Consider the following 6896-nt stretch of genomic DNA (forward strand, 5'->3'; position numbering starts at 1 on the left):
TTTATTCGCTATGATAAAACTACAATCTATCCCGAGTCTGAGAATCTACACCGAGCCAACCTGAGATATATCAATCTTAGAACGATCGACGTAATAAAATAGGAATATTTGATTTTATTCCTTAAGAACAATATATTTGAGACAACCATCAAGACGCATAATGATTCAGTTAGTGTAAAACGCTTTTCATTTCTGAAGTCCTTTCAGCAAAATAAAGAATCATTTTACAAAGAAAGGGCAGGAGATAAAGATGGTTTCGACAAGAGTACAACCGTCCCACATCCTACACGCTGATGGAAGGCCGATCGCTTACTCAAACACAACGCTAGCAGAACTTGATTAGATCTTCCACCAGAAATGGATTTACACCAATTACGGCGGCATGCTTGCAGCAGCATCTGGCACTTCTGTCAACGTGTTCTCAAAACACGTGTACGCCTGTATTCAATCTCCAGGATTGGCAGGGGAACAGAACTAGTTGAGAGTGTTTCAATACCTTGATCGGACCTCTGTAGGCAGTGCTTGTAGACATGAAGAGTAAACATTTATCGAGGTTTGGGGTCTTCAGGGTCTGAAGGAGAATGATCAACAGACCTATACACATGGTTGAAAATAACATATTCACCGTGAAAAAAAAGTATGACGAGCTATGTTTATATCTTGATTTTAAAACGGATTGAAACGTTTTTGTATTGCAGACCAATGATTACTGAATCTGAGTCTGGTCGATTTTGTCTGACTATCTGAAGATATAACTCAAGCGCTTCGTCGTTTTTCAACTTGATAAGACATTTCAGAGTATGCGTTTTTTTCGGTGCATCGTTTGTGTGAAGCACGTAATAGACTGTAGAAAACCAATCAATCAGTGAATCTATTCACAGATAACAACTACTTCGTGTTTTATGTTTTTATTCCACCGAGCAGTTAGTTATACGTTGTAGTGATATATATTTCCGCCTCTAAAACGTAACTCTATCAGATCTCATTAACGCTTATTTCCACATAGCACGAAAAGAGTCGCTTATGCCCGAAGACGTGGGTTACTGACATACTGAGTCCTGTAGTTAAAACGTGATGAGTGGTTATAGATGTATGGAGTAACGTCTGTTTCGACGTGCCCATGGCGACGTCTTATAACACCGTGGTTACCAGATGTGACACACTCAACAGACTCCTGTACTTCCCCAGTTGGATTCCAGACAACAGTTGTTCTCCACTGGCCCTGCTTTAAGCGATCATAAGGCGTATTACGTGGCCAAAAAAGCAACGGTATTAGTTTGGTGACGCTCAAATCTAATGGATGTGTCCAGTACTGTCTGTTCAAATGCAACATACACAATCACAACAGGTAGTTGCCCAAATAGCGAAGTTGTAGTCATTAACACTTTGGTAACTCCAAGGAGCACTGATATGGCGAAACTATAGGCCAAATCTGAGACCATTTAGTAAGTATGTGTGTCCGTGTCTGCGTTCTTTTTATTCCTCAATATTACAACAGGGAAACACGACAATGCACTTCACGCATTATAGTCACATGGGAACTCGAACCAGGGCATTAGCAGTAAGCATTCAACCCACATGGCTAACCTGTCTCTTCTGCGCAGCTAAAATTCAGTTAAAAGCTCAGAATTATTGTTTACTGAGAGTAATTAATTTATAACACCACCTCACTATGTTTACCCTAGTGTAAATGTTAGAACTAAATGTAGTTGCAAAAGCCAAACAGGGAGGAAACAGCTATTGCCAGATCCAGACAGAGGACCATGTCTACGACCAGTGATTGAGTTACTGAACATGTTCTGCTACTTCATTAACAGAAGGGTCATCCTTGACGTGGATCAATGGCACTAAAGGCACCCATATCCCCCTGTCTACAGAATGGTTCGACCCGTGAAGATCCGGTTTAGAATTGATCTTCAGCAACCCATGCTTGCTGTAACGGGATCGGGTGGTGAGGCTCGCTGACTTGGTTGACACTTATCATCGTATCCCAATTGCGTAGATCGAGGCTCATGCTGTTGGTCACGTGATTGTCTGGTCCAGACATGACTATTTACAGACCGCCGCCATATACCTCGAACTTGCTGAGTGTGGCGTTAAGCAACAAACCAACCAACAGAACGGTTCCATCTTATTGACAAGGAAATTGGAGCTAAGACCACAAGGAACATAGGTGATTCACAGATGAACGCCTTAAACAGATTACATATTATAAGGGATTCATCCATAATTCAGTTCTCACGGTCGTTCCTGATTTGAAAGAAAGTTCCTGGCCAAGTTTGCAATTACCTTCCGTATAAATAAAGCACCTGATTGGATGGCCTCACAGTTTTCACGACACAGTGGCAGTGTGGTAGAGCTAGAGGAGTTCTGGAGAGAGAGGTGTACACGTCCGACATGTCCACGCTTATCTGGTGCCGGCCATGACAATTTAAATATCTTGACGTACCACGACAGCAGCCATATGGTTTATGTGCTACTTCTTGCCACGTCATGAATAGAGATCATTTCAAGGGATGAATATTGTACGTCGTTAGGAACGCACTGTCATTAATCACCATGAGGTAAATCCTGCTGTTGGTATGACGATTTCCAGCTCAGAAGCTTCATTGGAATAGTCCACATACATAATACAGTTACTACATGCATCATTCGGAATATGGTTGTGGTAAACACAATGTTACATGCCTTTGTATGGCGTAACATGAAACATATCTGTGACATCACTCTTCTGATTAAACGATCGATGAATTTTCAGTATAGGCCTATGTATTTGTAGTCAGTTCGCCGAAACCCTCATTTTAATTACGTACATTATGTACATAGTGGAACAATTTTCGGAATACACAATGCCAAGTGTTACATGTTACAGTTTGACACCCGTCTGATCGAAACCTTCAGAAGGTCATGTCCATCAGGGTAATAACATTAAAACTGACTGAAATTATTCCCGTACCCTACCAGTAGACAGGGCTGTTCTCAGTCGAACCTAAATGTTATAACATCTTGTCTAAATATATGTTCATGTTGTCTGTCCAAAGTGCGCACTGCCTCAGAAACTGTACTCCCATACACAGAACCTGTATGAATGAAATGGCACCAGACGTGACGCATACTGCTGTGGAGCTCTTCTCATGTAAACAGGGTTCTGTGATAAATTTAGATGTAATACTTGTCATGTTAACTTATTCATATCCACCCGAAGTGTGATGTAAGTGGCCGCTTCAAGTTGAAGCATGGCGTTTAGTCGTCAAACCTCTGTTCACGACTGGGAATGATGTCTCCTCAGGAACATTGCCACCCCAGTCTTCTGAATGACTTCTCTTCTGTCGAGAGGATATTAAACTGGGCTGACATCCGCCATTTCCGTTGCGGCAGCACCAACACTTTTACCTGTGGGCAAACTTACATGGAGAGAAGCTGCACATTATTCAGTAGATAGCATCAATGATCCCGTAACAAGATTAACGGTTTGACGATGCTATTTGCGAGATAATGGACTGCGGCAATATTCGATCTTTGTATTAGGGTACTCCTTGTCCATTTCAGAACCCTTTGACATTCTTACAGGACGTTTTTTGTTCCTTTCTGTGTCTGGACCTCATCGATCGCGTCCCGTTAATGACAACATGAGTCATTTGACGTTCTTTCAGCGGTGTTTAGTTACTGAGTTAAATTCACGTTAAGCTTAAATATTAGTCCAACTATATATATAATTCTGAAATCCAGCAGTGTTTATTCATCTTCAGATGTCCAAATGTATTAGTTTCCCTAAGTAATAAGACACTAACAAGCGCAAAAACTTCGCGGTAAAATTCAGTAGCTGCAGAGATAATTGAATCCTTAAATTTAGAGTTACCTTTTACAAGATCGAAAAAGCTTCGCGACAAATGGAAAACTTTCTTTGCGAAAGGAAGGGTCACGGCAGATGCGTTCTTAAAGTTATACGTCGAGACCTTTGTTCCAACTTAAAACATATGAACGGTTTGCTTTCTCCTCTCTTTTTTTGAAGCAACTTGTTTGTCCATTTTACAAGGTCACAAACCCTTGCTTATTTTATTGACCTGTCACAACGAAAAAGTTGGCCTAAATGAACCATGGTTTGGTAGCTATACACGATATCACGCAATATCCACACCAACAGATTCAATATTACGTAATTCCTCTAATGTGAGGCTTGGATCTCACCAATTAAACCTCTTAGTGGCCATCATTGCCTCCAATACGTATTAATTTCCGGTTATATAATAGCATCTCCCTGGTTACAAGATCGGGCGACGGGTATTTACATTTTACTTCTACACTGTGTAGTCAGAGCGACTGGTTCAGGGCAACCATTGTACGAATGTGCACTTAATTCCATAAGCTAATGTAGCTTGAAATGTACATGTCTCAACCACTTAATTGTCATTGTCTATATGACGCTAATCCCCATCACTATTTTATAGTATATAGCCTTGTCAACCAACAGTGGCAACTCTGACACTGTTCATTAATTGACTTGTTGATTCATGACATATATAGCCTTAATGGAATATCCCCGGGTTGTGGCTGTAAATATGCCCATAAGTTCAAAGTCCAGGTCATTGTGTCGTCATCTCCCCATTGCTGTCCATTCCCATATATACTATTCAAAGAAAGTAGGGGATATTCAATCAAATATGTCACAACTATTCTGCCTGATATTTGCCTGAATGAGACGTAAAGATGTTCTGTCAGTCACAGTGATACCCCCATACTATTGGTGACCGACCCCAAATCAATTGTTCTGTCTAACGTTAACGGCATGAAGCCTTCATTCCGTCTACGTCTCACTATGCCAAGGAAGTCGAAAGTAAAGCTTGATTTATTGGAAAACTTAACGTTTGCTCATCGACAATTGGGCCGGCGCTCATGCTCTTGACACCAACGACAATCGTGGTATATAACACGTGGACGTCGGGCATGCAGGTTCCATCTGTCTAACCGATTACAAATCGCCTGTTTTTACTCTAACACATGTGACTCTATGAAGCTCATCTCCAATTTGATACGGTGTTGGTCACGGTTTCGTATCACATGTCGTTCTGATGAAACGTTCTTGGGCGCCAGTTGTCGCTCTTCGTCGTCGCTCTTGGTCGACCAGTTTTTTTGTCTGTTGATATCGTGATAGTAACCTGCTAATTACTGATTGTGAAAAGTGAAGAGCTCGTACCACAATGCTCTGTCTTGTTCCAGCTACAAACATGCCAATTGCACGAAGCCGTTCCGGACATAAAAGTGGTCAAAACACGTTTAATTAAGTTGAAAACAAAACCAGGACAACTTTCAGTCTGGTTTTCATCACTGAAGTGTACAGCAGCACACTGACACGATTCACTGCAAATTCTGAATTTTACTTCGACCATGTTCACGAGCATATCATGGAAAACACTTGCACGAAATAACACCCTGGGATATTCATTTTCCCAAGTAATATCAGGGCAAAATGGAATATACCATAGTTTTTGTGATAGTATATTGATGTTGAGTTGTATGCTTCTCTATATACATTTTTACTGTTTATAAGTGAGGTATTTACTCTGCGTGTACAGGGACGACCGCGAACAGGATGTGCAGCTCGTAGAAACGCCTTGAGGTTGAGCTGGAACACCACTCATCTCATTTCAGTTCGAGCTGGAAACGCAGTTCATTGCTGTCCTTCTGATTTCTGGCCATATATTCCGTTCATTGTGATTATTGTGTTTATTATTTATATCTTGTGTATGGAACGTTCCGGGAATATGGAACAGTGATATCGATCTTTCCTTGTTTGTTCGAAGAGGAGCTAGTCCCAGTCGACAATGCTCGCATTGGCACTTTGTCCTTGTATAACGGTTGTGTTTTGATTTAGTTTCCAGAATAGTTCAGATGAATTCAGTCTGGATTGTCTGTAACCAATTTGTAGGCACCAAGATAGTATCAGGTTGAGACCATATCCTAGATGTCTAGGACTTTCAAAGAGGAGTCTACGGCTCAATGTCAATATTTTATTGAATGAGTCTATTGGGAGACCGTAGAGGATAAAGAACAACCAAGTTCAAGAAGCAAAACCAAAACGTATGCTGGAATGAGGCGAAGGAAACCTCCAATCTTTCCATCCCCGGCGGAAAAAACCCCTTTACTTCACTAAATAAATAACAGATCGCTATCGCTCACAGTATATTTTAGTTCGGATTGGTAAAGGACATTAAACAGGGCAAAGTCTAATCAGTAAGACGAGATTAAGTCTTCGAATTTTGTTTGGGTGCCATTAAATGACTTCGAGGTGATATCTTCTCGTCGTTAGTGTCCATTTTTCTGTTTAATTTCTTTACGGCACACAGTTGGCATCAAGCCAAAGCAGGGATAGTTCCACAATGTGTCTGTAAGTGTTTGCAATCACACGTCGTAGAAAGGAGAAGTACAATATATAGAGTTGCAATCAGTTACAAATAGAAAATTCTTTGGTTACGTGTAAAATATATAGAGTTGTATATAGTGTTGGTTGGCTGGCTATTTAACGCCACACTCAGCAACATTCCAGCTATATAGCGGCGGTCTGTAAATAATTGTGTCTGGACCAGACAATCCAGCAATGAACAGCATGAGCATCGATCTACACAATTGGGATGCGATACCATGTGTCAACCATGTCAGCGAGCCTAACCACCCGATCCCGTTAGTTGCCTTTTACGACAAGCATGGGTCGCTGAAGACCAATTCTAACCCGGGTGAGTTATATACAGTGGGTGCGTGTGAGTGGGAGGTCGCCTGGTATATTCCAGGGGAAATTTACGTATTCATGTGTTTGGTACACAATGGTGATGACTGACTGACTGACTGAGTTTGGTTTTACGCCGCTTTTAGCAATATTCCAGCAAAATCACGGCGGGGGA

The sequence above is a fragment of the Haliotis rubra genome, unplaced genomic scaffold (assembly GCF_003918875.1).
Source record: "Haliotis rubra isolate DU_JTF1 unplaced genomic scaffold, ASM391887v1 Scf1958, whole genome shotgun sequence".
Lineage (NCBI taxonomy): Eukaryota > Metazoa > Mollusca > Gastropoda > Lepetellida > Haliotidae > Haliotis > Haliotis rubra.